At 41.9% G+C, this 16,891-nt stretch overlaps 1 protein-coding gene across 2 annotated transcripts in view; it reads left to right on the top strand.

Moving 5' to 3' along the window:
* The first annotated feature begins 3,287 nt into the window (after positions 1-3,287).
* The window catches only part of ZNF148 (zinc finger protein 148), a 39,355-nt gene continuing 25,751 nt past the window's right edge, over positions 3,288-16,891 (top strand). The window contains exon 1 of one of the 2 annotated variants that reach the window (XM_066190296.1): positions 3,288-3,325. The gene's annotated coding sequence lies outside the window, so the exon portion shown is untranslated. Of the gene's footprint in view, positions 3,326-3,885; positions 4,047-16,891 lie in introns of those variants that run through there. The other variant, XM_066190297.1, reaches the window with a different exon arrangement.

Here is a 16,891-nt window from a genome sequence, read left to right as displayed (position 1 = left end):
TAATTAATACCCTAACAGTATTTTCAAACAAAAATAATTTTTGAAATCTGGAAGGGGAATTATAAAGAGTTACAAGGATAAAGCAGGACCTGGAGAGCAGGGTTTAAAATCGTGATACACAGTCCTTAAACATGATAGCTAAAATGAATAATTAGAAGCTCAGGCTTGATGAATGTAGACAAATAAAAGGCATAAATTTGAGAGCTAGGCTATGAGCTAGGCTATATCTTAGAAGCCTACATAACTGGTGGACCTCTCTCTCAAATTCCCAGACTGGATCTTTCCAGGTCAACAGCTGCTTCGGTAGAAGTTACTGACTTGATGCATAAATTTCTGAATTAAATCCTTTAGTTTTTCATGCAGGAGGTCAAATGTGTTGTTTCTGCTTGATGTGTGCAGTTACTTCTGAAGCCACTTCCTGGTTAAGACCTTTTAAAACACAAGTAATCCCCAGTGATCCCCCAAAGCCACTTTTTAATACATAAACTACTTGTGCTTCCTAATTTTTTTGTTTCTAGATTTATACAGACAAGAGAAGAAAACAAAAATAAAAGGAAGGATGGTGAAGTGCTTTTTACTTTCCAGTATTTAGCCCTTTCAAAATGGAAAGGTACTGTGCTCCATGCTGCACACACATTGCCTTTTAAAGGGTTTCTCATGGGTGGGCAACTTTTGGAATTCAGAAGGGAGAGGAAACACTATATTAAAGGCTATTAATTATTTTACCTAGGGAAAAGCAGAGTTTTTCTGCTATTTACAGAGCAGTGTAAAGAAAAAAAATATAGGTCAAAATGCAAATGCTCCTTTAAGCTTCTCAAGCTACTGAGTTTATATACTTCTTTTCTATTTTGCAATGTCAAAACACTAATATTAATAAATAAACAGCACATTATTAAATATGTGTTCAAGCACCTCTATGAATATCAGTGCCACAGCTGGGTGACCTGGTGAGGAACTGCCACCATTTGAAAATACGTGAGTGAGAGGTCCAAGGTCTTATGAGTCCCTTCACCACCTCTACCCTGGTGGGGGGGATTTCCAGATGAACAAAGCACTGTAAGATTCTCACTGAACTTGACAATTTATAGGTGCTTAATTCCTCTTAAAACAACACAAAACCCTGCACCCTAACCCAAACTGTCATTTAAAATTTGGAACATGTCTTGATTAAGGTCATAGAAGAATGATAAGAGAGTAATGAAGAGTAATGAACAGCACTTAAATATGCTGAGTCTTACTTTTTTTGCATTAAACACAAGACAGTCTTTCTCCTTTGTATAACACTGTTAATTGCCAAACAGATATTTTGAAAAGCAGGTTCCAATTGATGTGTCCTTGGAGAAAGACTTGTGCTCACCCTGCAGAAAGCTTTAATTCCTCAGTGTGTTTTAAAAGAAGGTTTTAGTGCTGAGCTTCCTGACTCAGTCTCAATGCAATTCAAAAGTTTTTTTTTTTTTGACAAGGGAAAATGAGTACAGTCACCAAATTAATTGTCTTTGAAGGAAAAATAAAATCAAAGCTGAATAAATGTACGTCTTCTCTCAGTTGCTAAAACTCTGGTTTTGGAAATGAAAAAGTTTCCCACTTTATAACGACACTTCTTGTATTTGTGTAAAATTGTAGAGGACTGCGTGGAATTTAGCTACATTTTATTAACTCCTCCCTCTGTTCATAGAGATTGAGTACTCGACACCATCATTTTGAAATGTAAATATTGCACCAAGTCAGGGCACACCTTCATCAGGGTCCCAGTGTCACTAATACTCTCCTCCTAATGCAATTTCTTGCACTGTAACTTGATGGCACAACCTCTGACCTGAGCGAGGGTGCAGGAGCTTATTAATGCACCTTGCTGAAGGAACTCGAAACCCTATGTTCAGCTGACTCACCAGGCAGATGCGTCCCACTTCTAACAGGACCTGAGCGAAGGGCATAAGCCTCATCACGGAGACAGGGTGATCCTGTAGGACAGCCTGGGAATAACTAAGCTTGTAGCAAAAAGCTTTGGGCTTCTGCTGATTGAATGACTCACAGAGCTAAGCCCAGCGAAGCTGGTAAATTTTACCCAACAGAGCTTATGCAGATCTTGGCTTCAATCCAGCAGAGCACTTAAGCACATGCTTAATTATACGCAAATGACATAGAGCAATTGAGGTACGCACGTGTTGCTGGGTGAAAGACTTTATTTAGAGAAACGTGGAAAAGTTGGTAACCCCTGAAAGAGGTGAAGTTGAGAGGCGCAAGTGACACCGTGCCACAGGCCAGGCTGCAGAGATGCAGCCAGTTTGGGTGGAGAGCCAAGGAAGGCGTTGGGTTTTAAGATTTGGCCTCTAGTGATTCTCCAAATAGTTTATTGTGCAGGGTCACGGCGAACATCATGATCGTGGAGATCACAGTGCAGAAAAGTCACGTTGGGACTTTCAGATGGATTTGGAGTCCCCGAGAGTGCAAGGGACACCACCTCTGTGATGGCACTGGCACTCTGCAGTGGGGCCTCACCCCAGAGATGCGTCAGGAGTGGGGAACCAGATCAGGCTCTCCTTCTTTCCATTGAGGGTGGCAGAGCCCTGGAACAGGCTGCCCAGGGAGGTCGTGGAATCTCCCTCTTTGGAGACATTCCAAACCCACCTGGACGCGTTCCTGTGTCACCTGCTCCAGCTGACCCTGTCTGGGCAGGGGGGTTGGACGGGACGATCTCCAGAGGTCCCTTCCAACAATTCTGATAGTTAAGCCTTCTGCCTGACACCGACCGCGGCCCTCTCTCCTCCGGGAGGCCCTGCTGGGCACTGAGCCGCCGGCACGACACCGAGGGACACGGGGGGCCGCCCCGGCCGATGCCCGAAGGGTCTCTCCCGCCCCGCCTCCGCTCGGGGCCGGCGCGGGCAGCGCTCCCACGGCCACGGCGGCCTCCTGACCCGCGCGTAACCCGGCACCGCCCGCCCCGGCAGCGGCCGCAGCCCCGGCGGGGCTCCCGGCTCCCGTCTCGCTGCTCCGTCGCCGTCATCCCCATCCTCCTCCTCCTCCCGTCCCGCCGGTCCTCCGGGCGCGTTTCCCGTGGTGCAGCGCGCGCGCGGCGCTCTGGCCGGGTGTCGCTGTCACCGCCCGCGGACGCTCGGCGGAGCAGCAGGAAGGAGCCGCCGCCGCCGCCGCCGCTCCCCCCGGGCTGCCCCCGCCGCCGCCGCCGCCCCGCCGGCCCCCTCCTGCCCGCGCCCCGCCGCCCCCGCCATGCCCGGGGCCGCGGCACGGCCGCTCTGAGCCGCCGCCGCCGCCGCCGCGCCCCGGCCCGGCCCGGCCCGGCCGCCTTCTCCTCGCAGCTCTGCGGCCGGTAAGTGCCGGCGGGAGCGAGCCGGGGCCGGTCGGGGCCGTTCGGTGCGCGGAGGGAGGGAGGGAGGAGGAGGAGGACAGGGAGGGGAAGGAAGGGAAGGAAGGGAAGGGGGGGCCGCGGCGCGGCGCGTCCCGCATGGGCCGCGCTTGGCCCCGGCGCGGAGAGGCCGGCGGGGAGCGGGGGATGAAGCGGCGGCGGGCGCCCTCCGCCCGCGGCTCCCGCGCCTCTCGCTGCTCCCGCGGCTCCCGCTGCTCCCGCTCCGTCCGCTCCCCGGGCCGGGAGCCGCGGGGCCGCGCAGGCCGCGCCGGGGATGGGGCCAGCGGGGCTGCCTGACAGACGGACAAAGAGCTGACGGACGGACGGACGGACGGACGGACGGACAGCGCGTCCCCCCGGCCCCGTCCTCCCGGACCGTATCCTCCCGCTGCTCGCCTCTCCATTGTTCCCGGTGTAAGATAGCTGAAGCGTGCCGACCTGCGAACAGTCATTTCGTTTGGTTTTATTTCTGCATAACCTTCTCAGAGTCTCCTCTCAGCTGCTCGGAGGAAGCTTTTGCAAGGCACCTCTTTTCCCCAGCGTCGGGAGCTGCTAACAAGTGCCAGGCTGGAAGTGGCTTGGGAGAGCAGGGGGGACCAGTAGGAGTTGAAGAGAAATTAGTTGGGCTTCAAACACTTTCACTCATCATCATTCCTCCCCCGATTCCTGCCAAACCTCAACTGGGGTGAGTGCAGCAACGTCTGCATTAAGCTGGCTCATGGAAAGGGAAGACATTTATGTTGCAAACATAAACCATCTCTTTGGTCACTTTGTTTTTGTAAACTGTTTAGGGCAGCTGTGAGAGATTTTGCAGAATGATTTAAAAAAAAAGAAAAAAGTAGATATGTGGAATCCAGTGATCACAACTTTCGTCTTGCTTTGAAAGTCTGCCGGGAGCAGACCTGTCTCTGTCTGCATACACGTGACATTCAGGTCCAAGAAGTTGTAGATGGGAGAGATGTCTTAGTCCTGATGAGCAGCATCTTTGCCACTGGACAGGACAAATGACAGAGGACTGTGTTTTTTCTTTTGAATAGGATATCAGTTTCTTTGTTTATTTCTGTACTTACTTGCAAATGTCAGTAGTATTTTACAAGTTTGCTAGCAACCTGGGCCCTACCCATCATGCTTCAACATTTTGGAGTGCCCATATCCAATTTCGTTGTTGTAAGTGGTATAAATTTTGTAGCCATTCTCCATGAGTTTGGTGAATGTGCCTTGTGAAGGGAAGAAGTAGAAAAACAGTACTCCACTGCATCAATTTTTGCAGGTGCTCTTATCCTGTTCTCAAAATCAGTCCAGATAAACCAGTGGTCTGATTGAGACTTGAAATCTCTCCTGCTGTGTGAAAAGTTTGCATGCCTTCAGGCAACGTTAGTTTTCCAGTGTTCATTTGCGGTGTTTGGGTTTGTGCATTGTCCAGTGACAGCTGTCATCTGCAGGAGTTTGGGCTGCACCGGAAGCTCTGGAGCATGTGAGGCCTGCTTTCCTGTGGATCTCATGGGATCTGCAGGCTCTTGGAACAGGGTACAGACACAGTCATAGGAGGGACCAGCAAAGCCTGCTGTTGCTGCAGTAATTTAGGAAAACAGAATTCATTTCCAGTTGCAGTTTCCTGAAAACAGTTGTCGTGGCCTTTCATCATGAATATGCAACTGAGTGTATGTGTGTGGTCAGTTTCCAGAAGTGTTTTCTTTGTAGTTTTTTGTGGATGTCTGCATGCCCCTCTTCCCCGAGTATACCTGTACTTAGTCAGTGAGCTGATATAAACGAAGAACGCTGAAAAAGATGAGGATGATCTCTTGCATTTAGACTGCTGTGTGCACGTGTACTTCTGTCTTGGCTCCTCAGGCTGAGACCTGAGAGAACAGATGTGTATGTAATCTATGCTTCTCTTGTTGTCTGTCTTGTCCATGTGTGTTTTATGTCTGCTGTATTGCAAACATATTCTGTTTATGGAAAAGTCCCTAATGTAATGGATCATGAAATCAAATTATTAAGTGGGTAAGTAGCTACTTGAAGATCCACAATGATTAAAAAAAAAAGAGAGAAGAATTATTCAGAATGTGAAAAGTTATGTTGCAGGCTGAGTCATTCACCTGAAGGAACATATAGTTTGGGAATATTGTTATGGAGTTTTTCAGGAGGTGGTTTTCCCTCTGAATTCAGTGTGTACAAGTTTATTTGTATGAGGATTCAATACACTGTGGAGCATGGGGGTGTTCTAAAGACAACTGATGTAAAACCTTTGAGGTTGGAAGTTCGTACTACTATCTGAGAATTTCTGTGTTCCAGTAATGTTAGAGTTGAACTGTGAGAATGCTAATAATATATTACTCTAGTGAAATATGGTGATGGTTCATCTGAAAGAGTTTAGCTCACTTCTACATAAGTTCTTTGCTCCACAGGTTCAGTAATACAGATTTGCAAATAGTGGAGCTCAGGGTATTGGTTGTTAGTGTATGGATTTAGGTTAAACATTTAAAAATGTACTAATGTGGACGAAGTGTTTGTTGTATTCTAGTAATTTGGGGAGAAACGTGGTGGGTTTGGTTTTTGTGTCTGCTGTGAGACATCTGTGATTTTTTTGTGCCTGGAATGTCTGTAGTGTCTTCCACTGGTGAGGATTGCTGTGTGGGCTCTTACAAATGGAGACCTGTCTGTATGGAGCAGCTTGATGGAGTGGGCCTTAATCTATCAAAGTGTTTAGCATAATTTGGGATTAAGTTTGATTTAATTTTGGCTCTAATATGAAATACATTTTTCTCTGTGAAGTAACGGAAGTTAAATAAGAAACAGTAACACTGGGGTAATGTCTTTCATAAGTGAAGATACTGCTGTTACCCTGAATATGGAATGAAGCATCCAGCTTTCTTGTCCAAACTTAGCATGTCTTATGTATTAAATGAAGGGCACAAGCATTGAAAAGTAAACACCAGTGGAAATATTTTTTACTTTGAAGGCTCTTAAATGGATCTAACAGAGAAACAGATAGGTTTTATTTAAAATAAGTACTTCCTCTGCCTTTGTCTGACATTTTAATGATAGCTGCCTTTCAAACCAGCATCATTTATGATGAAATAGATTCAAGCCTTCAGCTTGCAGTCAGATCTGCATAACTGAGTGTTTAAAGACAAAAGTGGTCCCACAAAGGCTCCATGGATGTCACCAGACATGGGTGTCTGCTTCTATCAGGTTGCTGGGCTTATGTAAAGGGTCAGTACTGTGATTAAGTTCCACTTTAATTTGTTTAGGGTTTTTTGAAATAAATACTTTTGGGAAAATTATATTTCTTGGAGTACTGAGATTCATGATTTTTTTTTTCTTTTCTTTTTTTCAGTTCTCTAAGTTGGTATCTGTGCAGAAACCCTTGTACTAGTATTGAGTTAGATGTACAAACTTACTGTTTCTTAACAGCTGAGACATAGCTATTGACAGGACATGTCAGCAAACCACAGCCATTGGCTATAATATGTAGTTATATGCCAAGCACAAATTGCTAACAAAGGAAAATCTATTCAGATTTTCATGAGATTTATTTTCATTTACACAAATGCTGTTAGTTACTTTATTTCAGTACTTTCCAGTGAAGTTAAATGCACAACCCCATCTGTTTAGCTCATTAGCTGGTACTCTATATACATTTTAAATATACATTTTTTTATCTACAAAGAACAGAATGTTTTATACATCAGCAGCAATTCCATAAACTTCACAAATGATAAAATTTTAAACTATTTAACTTACAAATTATTGTACAAATTAAAATACAATAACATATGTGAGTATTCAAATATTATGTGTGATTAAATTATCTTCCCCTGACTCCACATAGAGATATTTTTTGTATATCATTTAGCATGCTGGATAAAATACTTGGAAAAAATCTATAATCTCTTCTCACAAAACTTGATTGTAAGTGTGTCCCAAGGGGAAATTCACTGTCTTTTAGAAAGACTGTGGAATCCACAACATGCAGAAAGGTTAGAATCTCCTGATAACTTCTTTCACACTGTCAGAATGTTATTTTGGGAGATAATATAGAAGCTGGTACTGCTTTTGCTCCAAAATAATTTTTAATGTACTCTTAGGATATTATCAGTGTGTCAGTGTATTCCAGGCTATGATATCAAGAGGCAGCAGTGCAAATACTGTAATGTAGTTAATGTATTACTAACTTATATTGTTTTATTATGTCATTGCACTTTTGAAAACAGCAAGCCATAGCTCAATAACAGCATGTGTATTGGCCTGATCCTGGAACTGATACACTCTACTGGCATATTAGTATCACAGTATCTGCATCTTGTCACGGTATGTGCAGAAAATCTCAAGACTGTGCTGTCTAATTCTTCCCTTATGACTAGGATGACATTTTTATAAGCGCAGAATTAAACAGTCTGATGATAAAATGAAATCTGTGTGGGAAGAAGTTCCAACCTGCAAACAGCAGTAGGGTATAATTTATGAACAGCCTATCAAATACAAACTGTCTAGATGTCTTGCACTGGAAAAAACCCCCCAAAAAATCCAACATAAAAACCAAAACCAAAAATCAAGGTGCCTGTAAAATGTCCATAAAACAGTTTCTTGATATAACATGTGATATTACTCATGTGTGTAGCTGTTGTGATATCTGTGTGAGCTCAGCTATGTGGCTGATAAGCCTTCTGCTCTAAAATTGTTTCAAATGGCAGCTGCATCTGCAAGGTTAAAAAATGCCCATTCATAAAAAACTCACACAACTGTCTTAAATGCTCTTGTAATAATTTCCCATAAAGCCTCTATTAACTTTTGCTACGTATGCAGCCCACCATGGATAGAAAAGACTTCATTAGAGAGGTTTACAATGCCAGTAACATCATGACCTGGTCATGTTACCTTAGTGCAAGAGGTGAAGTGAGAAATACTGATGCTGTGCAGATGTGTCCTAGTCATATGATCACTGGCAGTATTCAAGAAAAGGGAAAAACCAACTTTTTACATTCTCTGAATATTAACTGCTATGTGATTGCCCTGAAAGTTTGTCAGATTTTTCTTTTTCTGTTGTTAGGATTGTGTTTGAATCAAGGAAGCGGTGATAATGCTCCTGCAAAGTGTGTGTGCATACAGATGTATATGCAAGACACTTGTAGCATGTATTTATGATGCTGTCTGGCATAAAGCTCTAGTCCTGGAGAGTGAGAAATGTTCATCATAGAGTGAAGTTTATTCTGCCAAACAATAAGCAGCATATTTTAGTGCCTGGGATGTCATTAGGAATGGGTGAAGCAAGGAAGCAGTTTCTAAATACACTGGGTTTCTGCAGGCTTCCATGGGCACTGAAAACTCTTCAGGCTTGCTTTCAACAAGTGATCTTTAGTGTTGCACTGCAGACATTCTTCAGTTTTGTAAAGGCAGGGAAGAGGAAGCAAAGTGCGAATGTAAGTCAAGAAATAAATACATTTCACATGATTTTTTTTTAGTCTGTAGGCATTATAACTATCAGAATTTCCAGATTCAGTGGATGATTTCAGTGTCTCTAATAGGAGTACTCTGAAGCAAATTATCATCTCCTGAGGCATGATTCTCCCCTGGTTTTGACCACATACACACAGTGGTTTCTAACACAGGTCACTGTTACGTGTCAGTCTCTGTCAGACAAAATACATACGAGATGGATGACAATTGTCAGGCTTTTGAGTTGGGTCGTTTGTAGCACTGAGCAGTTTTTGATACAACAGTAACCACATACAGAAATTTGAGACATGTTATCTTTTGTATCTGTAAAGTTTCTATTAATGAAGAAGTTCTTCAGGATAGATTGGTTAACTCAACCAACTCCCTTTTTGCTAGAGTAATCTTGCACTGCTTACTTGGAAGAAAATTTTTGTATTGACCACTGTAGGTCAACTGCAAATGGAGGTGGTCAATCCTCAGGGTACCAATGTGTGATACAATTATTTTACCAAAATCACTTGCAGATTTTTCAGACATGCCCATGAAATTTTGGCTTTCAACTTACGTTTTGACTGTTTATAACTGGTTTTCTTGAAAATAAAGTCTGGTGTGAAGGTACCCTGAGTGAATATTGCTTTAACAACATCAAATGCAAATGAATCTTTCATGTGGGAAAGACTGCTGTCATCCTTCAAGGAGGAAAGCTTTATTGGGCTGTGGTTCTCAGGAGCTTCCTCTGTCACTGGTGAACCTGACAGTTATATTTTGTGATGAATTTTTGTCTGAGTCAGCAAAAAGATGTCAAAGTTATGTGATTGTGTTCTGAGGAGCAGGAAAGATGGTATTATTATGGGGTATAAGGAAGTAAGGAAAAGCTGTTTGGCTTCAGTGTTGTTTTTTCCTGGTAGACATTATGAAGTTGTCTTTTTAAATGACTCCTAGAAAAGAATTTTTATATATTTGAAATATCATGGATTTTTTATGTATTTGAAATATGGTTTTTTATGATCACCAATGATGAAATTAAGTTACTGAGAGGGGGATTAAAATAGAGTTTATAGAAGAGGAGCACACTGAGGATGATCATCCAGTTGTCACAGTATTTTGCTGGAGATGTAGAGTAGGTGGCAATTTGTAGACAAAACCAGTGGGCTTGTTGTCTGAATCTGACAGTTAAAAGTAGATCATGCAAACCAGGCGTGTTCAGCTGGTGCCTGTTAGGAATCTGTACTCAGTGTTACATACACTGCCTTGGATCAAATATAGTGCAGCTTTAAGTGTGAGTTTACTGTCACTTTTTAAGGAACAGCGATGTAAAAGGACAAACTGACAGAAAACCTAATCTGTCAATTCTTTGCATGATCTCGCATTTTACTGTCTAGTGTGCCTTTGTGTCATCCCTGGATTACATTCCTTGTAGGTCACAGGACAGGCAGGGGGCTTTCCACTGCTGTGGTGGTGATGAGAGTGTGGCTGCACATGCAGAAAAAATGGAATCTGATGTTGTTACGTCTTATGTGCCTAAAATCTGCTGTAACACTGGACAACTCTTCATTTCCCACATTTGGCTGGACAAAAGTTCAGCAGAGAAATCTTGGCTCTGGTGCTTCTATCTTGGGTACCTGGACAGGTAGTGATGGGACAAGGGGTAATGAACTGAAACAGGGTAGATTTAGAGTAGATAATTAGGAAGAAAATCATGACTGTGGGGGTGGTGAGACACTGGAAGGGGTTGCCCAGAGAAGCTGTGGGTGCCTCATCCCTGTCAGTATTCAAGACCAGGCTGGATGGGGCCCTGAGAAACCTGGTATAGTGGAAGACGTTCCTGCCCATGGCAGGGGGATTGGAACTAGGTGATCTTTAAAGACTCCACCAAGCCAAACCATTCTAGGATTCTGTACCAAACTGTTGCCCTATTAGGTATAGGACACATCTTTGCATTGAGGGAACCTGGGTGAGTGGAGCTGCATCAACGTGTTCAGGGCGTCAGGATCTGAGACTCTGAACATGGTTGGATAAGGAATCAGTATCTAAAAAGCAGTTCATAAAGGCAGAATATGCTGAATTTTTCTTTCATCTGAATCCTGTCAGAATATTTTCTGACTTTGCAGATCGGTTTCTTGCTTACTTAGTAATATGGATTGTATTAAGTGTATTTTACTAAGGCTTGGCTTCATCATAAAGTTATTTGACTATGGGTTCTCAAAAAAATTCAGACCTGTTTGGAATGGTAGCCCTTAATTATTGGTCTGTGAGTTAATGGCATCAAGAACTTTCAAGATTTTTGTTCCTAATAATTACAGGAGTTGTTACAAACATGTATCATATCTTTTGATCATTCTGAATTCCTGTTTTAGTGTATTCTAGGACTTAATTAGTGAGAATTAGCTGCAGGGTACCAAAGTCATTGAGGTAGAATCCAATTTCCACAACCTTTCTATTCAAGAGGGCACAATCCTGAGAAGTCTGTGTTTTAGTTTTTGGATTATTTTCAGAGTCAGTTGATGGGCCAGGAAATGTGTGTTATTATTGCTCTTATAAAATACTTTCTAGACATCTCATGTTTTGGCTTGCCTCAATCTGAAAATGGGCTTAAGTGCCTGAAAATTGTTTGAGAAATTTCAGACTGTAATGAGGAAAAATCACCTTGGGGTATGTGGTAGAAGTCAGTGGGATTCCTTGTTCATACCATTCGTGAGGTATCGAGGGCAAGAGTTACCTGGAAGTTCTTGCTGAGGTTGTGGATAGTCTTTTGAAGAGGATACACTGTAGAAGCACACTGGATTTAGTACTTGGTTGGCCTTTTTTTAAAAAATTTTTTTCTTTTTTCTTTTGAAGTGAGGGTTATTCAGATTAAAAATGAATTTTAAAAGGTTGATTTACACTTCTGGAATTTTATGTAAGTGGGATAGGAATAGTTCTTAGTTGATTTAATCTGGCCACAAGGGTTGGCTGGCAGTAGGGAGGTGGTGAATTTGTTGCAACAGTGTGGAAAAAAAAATCCTAACTGGAGATGAGTATACTCTTAAAAAAAACCTTCTTTGTTGTCTTGGCAAGTGTACATGGGCTGTAACATGCTTGTTTTCCAAGAGGGATTTTGAGAAAGTGACCTGGTTGCTCACTTCCATGGTTTTAGAGTTTATATCTACTCCTTCCCCCTCTGGCTGATTTCATACTATCCTTAAATACTAACACATGTCAGTTTATGTGCTGACTCTTCTGTTTATTCTTGATGAAGGTGCTTGATTCTGTTCTGATGCTGTAACAGAGTGCTGCTCAGGCCACAGCAATCCCCGATTCCACTGAGGAAAATTGCTCCTTGCTGCCCAGTTTCTAACTCCTTGGATATTTGAAGAACAGTGATAGATTTTCTTTTTTCTGGTTCACTGTTTGGTCAGTGCTCTCCCTCATGTAGTGACACAACATCCTCTGCTCCTTGAGAAAAGGCTGCAGGGTATACAGGTCGAGATGCTGCTTCTAGTAATACCTAAATCATTGTCATTGCACTGGTTTTATATTCCTATAAAGCTGCCATCTCTGAAGGGTCCAAATGCTTTTTCGAAATGTCGTGAGCATTTTGACAAGTAACTGCACCTGTGATTCTTTTTCTTGCCTGATGGGATTATTATATGGTCTTATTTTTTTCCATCGACTATATTACGTGTGTGTTGCCTTGTGTTTATGTTAGCAAATGTGGAGTAGATATTTAATTTTTACTTGCCAACTGTATTAGTCTTATGGAATAAGTAGGTTGCTAAAAGGCCTTTTTTAATATAGGTAGGGTAGACCTGTAGGGTTGGAAGAGTGTAGCAGTGAGTAGAGATCTATGTCTTTGAGCTTTGGGCTCTTTCAGGTCTCCTGGCCTAGATTTTTGGCCCCATCTTTTCAAGTGAGCCACTGGAGGTAACACTGTGTGGTATTTGAAAAACAGTACAGAAAGCATAGGATTTGCTTGGTCTGTCTGGAGTGAATCTTTTGCTAAAGAGGCATTCATTCTGTCATGTTTCAGATGAACTGGATTATTTGAGTTTCTGTTCTGTGTGTAGATGGATGAAGGGTGTGTTTGAAATACAGCTGAAATGAAATAAATATCCATTAAAAATGAAGTTACACTGAGGTATGACAGTGTTTCCTCTGCAGAAGAATGAGATGAGAAAATGTTCCTTGCCTGGTAGAAAGTTAATCTAGAGAGAGCCGAGCGTATTTTGTAGAATTTGTTTAGAGATGTTACTCAGAATGTAATCTTACCCTGAATAGGTTTGCTGAAATGAAGTTAGGGAAAAAAAAAAAAGCCTGCTCTGTGCATGGTGATGTGCTAAAGTTGAAATTGGAATTTAGGAGAATGGCTCCTGTATTCTAAAATACTTGTGTTGCTTTCACAACCTGAGAACCCATGTTGAAATAATGTCTTGGAGTGCTGAAGTAAGGTCTAGAAATATCACCTGTGCTCTGTAAGATCTATTGTTGTTATTCATGGCCTTCTCACTTATGGTTTAGAATAGTATTTTGGTTTTTTTTCCTGTAAGTTTTCCTTGTGCTGTCATGTATGTAAATGAGGAATGTCTTCCAGAATCTCTAAAGTGGCTTTTGCAGCTAAATTCCAGGTTTTTTCAGCAAAACTTTCTTGGTTAAACTTCCATTAGCTTATTGTCCAATGTTATTTAATCCATGTGGATGTGTTAAGTAATTGTCTTGAATTTTTCTGTAATTTCGGTTTTTCTTTAATACACGTAGATGGCCTTTTAGAAAACAATGAAGCTGAAGTAAAGATATTACAAGAAAAGCACGCTTTTAAAAGTGCAATTTTAGGTGTAAGTCAAGTATGCAAGCCTTAAAATTGCAGCATTGAGCTTTACCCGTGCCACTTAATTTTCCCGTCCTCCTTATATTATTAATGAATTGCACCTTAATATTATACCATAGTATTTCAGGATATGTGAACCCCAAAGCCCCTGCCTTTTTCAATGTCCATGAATTGAATAAGCAGCTGCTCTGTACTTTGCTTTCTTCTTGTTGCATAACGTGTGTTCTCTTACTGTGCTCTGCTTAATCCTGCTCTGAAGGCAGAATGGATATATTTCTTTGTGAAATTTCTGTAATAGTTATCAGTAGGCTTGTGAGGTCCTCAGAGATTGTGTCCACTGCTCACTTCACACCTGAATCCTAGGTGGATCGCTGCACCTGATTTAGAGACAAGAAATGGAAAGATGAGAGGGGGCATGATTTGCCAGGATAACAGATTTGCCCCAAAAGCAGTGGCGGAGAGACAAAAAGAAGCCAAATCTCCCATAATTCTGTTACATCATGGTGGTAAACAATGTTTCTCTTTGCAAAGTCTTACTGTCACACTTACCTTTTCTTGATGGCAGTCCCACGTTGGTGTGCCCCATTCCTCTAATGATTCTGCACCGAAGTGGCTGCTCCATGCATGCTCCACTTTAGCTGGAAACCTGCTGCTGGTTGGGCTTTCTGCTCAGTGGTTAGGGAGAGACCAGACCCCTCTTGCCCACCTTCTCACAGCAGTTTTGTCAGTCACTGGTGCAGCCTCACCTTTCCATCTGAGGTGTGCTGCCTTCTCCCCTCAGGGGCTGTGCTGGCAGCAGGAACAAGAGCACCACAAACTGATTAGTTCACCCTTGTGACCTATATTGAACATTGCTTGTTATTACAAGTATTTTACTATGCCTCGGGGAGAGGAAATGGATATTTCTTATTTTATGGCTGGAGAACTGGTGCCTGTGAGCAAGACGAATATTTGTATTTGGTGTGGTTGTCCATTGAGCTCTTTAAGAGCTTTTTTAAAAAATTAAAATAGCAGCATTGCGTTCATCTTTATATTTTTAAAGTATTGCTGTAAGTGACGTAATTGCAGCCCTGAGTACTCAGCATTTTGGGTAAATCTGACCCAAATGTGTCAGAATAAGCAGGCAGAAAATGTGCCAAATATAATTATTGATCACCTATTTTTAAAAAAATTGGTAGAAAGGGCTTGATCCTATTTTGCAAGGTAGTGTTTAACTGCCTAAATGGTCATGGTTTTTTCATGCGCTCTGTGACTCATGCGTGTTTTGGCACTTGTAACAAACAGAGCAAGGATATTATAATCTGTCTGACTAGTTTCACATACTTTTATGGAGCATTCCATCCAGTGTGCTGTAGAAAACCATCTATTTATGTGTGTGTATATATATATGTAGGCACAGATGCACATGTATTTATGATATTTGTATTTTTAAAAAGGACAGTACCAGTATTTGTGCTTGGGATTGCCCTGTCTCACTTGCAGGATCTTACACTCAGCCTTGTTGAACTTCACAAAGTTCACACAGGCCCATCTCTCCAGCCTGTCAGGGTCCCTCTGGATGGCATCCCTTCCCTCCAGAGTATCAACCACTCGGTGTCTTTGGGAACTTGCTGAGGCTGTATCGATCCCACTGTCCATGTCCTTGACACAGATGTTAAACAGCACCAGTCCAAAGCCCTGAGGAATCCCACTTGTCACTGGTCTCCACTTGGACATTGGGCCATTGGCCACAACTCTGAGTGCAACCATCCAGCCAATTCTTTATCCACCAAAGAGAAGGAGCATTTGCACATACATTTACAGACCTTTGGTGTTTGGGCCAATTTGAGAGCAACAGCAGGTTGTCATCTTCTGTAAAGCAGCACTAGCGTAGTGCTTGTGATGAATAGAGATGCTTCTCAGATACTTGCAGATGCTAAAGAATTTACGAGACCCAAGGAGTTTAAGGGCTTGTAAAAAAAAAGCCAACAAACTCACTTAAAAATCTGAGCATTAGAGTAGGCACCAATGATAGGGCGGACTCTCAGAGTTAGGAGAGGAGGGATTTCCCCTTTCAATGACCTTAGCTGTTAGATTGGCTCAGCTTTATGATAGGACTGCACTGTTGTCAAAAATCAAAGGAAATATTTTTATAAGGTTTCAGCTTGGGGCATGCATGAGACAAATGAAATTTCACAAAATTTTCACCAGTTGGACTGAAGTTATAAAATCCTACTTAGAAGATGCTGGGTAGCTTTAGTTATGTGTAGTGCTTGTTTTCCTCAATATAAATGTCATCAGAGGTGGGGACCTCTGATGTGAGTGAGCACTTTTGAGTGTCCCAAGTTTCATGGTGCAAAGACAGAAATCCTGCATTGTTCTTCTGAGGTTAACTACCCAGTGGGAGAAATTCCCAGATAATTTCTCAAAAAATAACTGTTTTCTAGTAGTATATAACTTGGTGCCACAAAATCAGTGACTTTTTTTTCCAGATAAAAAGTAGCATTGCCTGTGATTTTTGGACTATTTAAAGTATGTTTGTGACACCCCTGTGGATTTTGACATGAAACTGTAGCTTTTTAAATACAGCATCACAAGCTTTTCCATATGCACATTTGATCTTAAATTATGGTTATGCTGGTGATGATGGAATACAGATTTTAGGATAAGAAAGGTGACAGAGATCTTCACACATGGATAATTTTATGCACGATAAGGAGATTTTCTGTGAGTAATCCTGTTGATTGTAATAGGACTATTCACAGCTCAGTGTGAGTGTAAATCTTGGTGGGATCAGGCCCTGCACTGGCATGTGTTCAGCAACATGGAGCACTCAGAAATAACTGTGCAACAAGTCATAAGAGTGTATCATATGTTACCTTTTAGAATGTGTTGATTTTATGATCTGTTAACCTTTTCATGACGATTTATGTTTGATTGCTTTCTTTTTGCAAGTCAACACATCCTAATTGATTCTTGAAAGTACTTGTGTGTTAATTTAAAAATCATTCTTTAGGCTGAGTCTTATTTTTCTGATTAGGGAGAAGAGAGAATTTTTTTTAATGTTCTTTCTTTAAAACCATTAAGTAGGGTATTATTCTTTACTGTTTAGGCTTCTGTGGTATGGTAAAAATTGAACCTTTGATATTGTGAAAGCTAGCTATGTTTCCTTTTATATTGGACTATATCCATATTTTGGTAGTGCAACTAAATATATTTTCTGATGTGATGAGAATAGTCAGCATTTTTCATGGTTTGATAGGGATTTATAGTGGATGTTGGGAACCTGTTACATTCTATTTTTTCTC

The sequence above is a fragment of the Chamaea fasciata genome, unplaced genomic scaffold, assembly GCF_029207755.1.
Source record: "Chamaea fasciata isolate MVZ Bird 193981 ecotype frontalis unplaced genomic scaffold, bChaFas1.0.hap1 SCAF_8, whole genome shotgun sequence".
NCBI lineage: Eukaryota > Metazoa > Chordata > Aves > Passeriformes > Sylviidae > Chamaea > Chamaea fasciata.
Note: the sequence above shows the minus strand (reverse complement) of the source record. Positions and strands in the feature narration are given on the sequence as shown.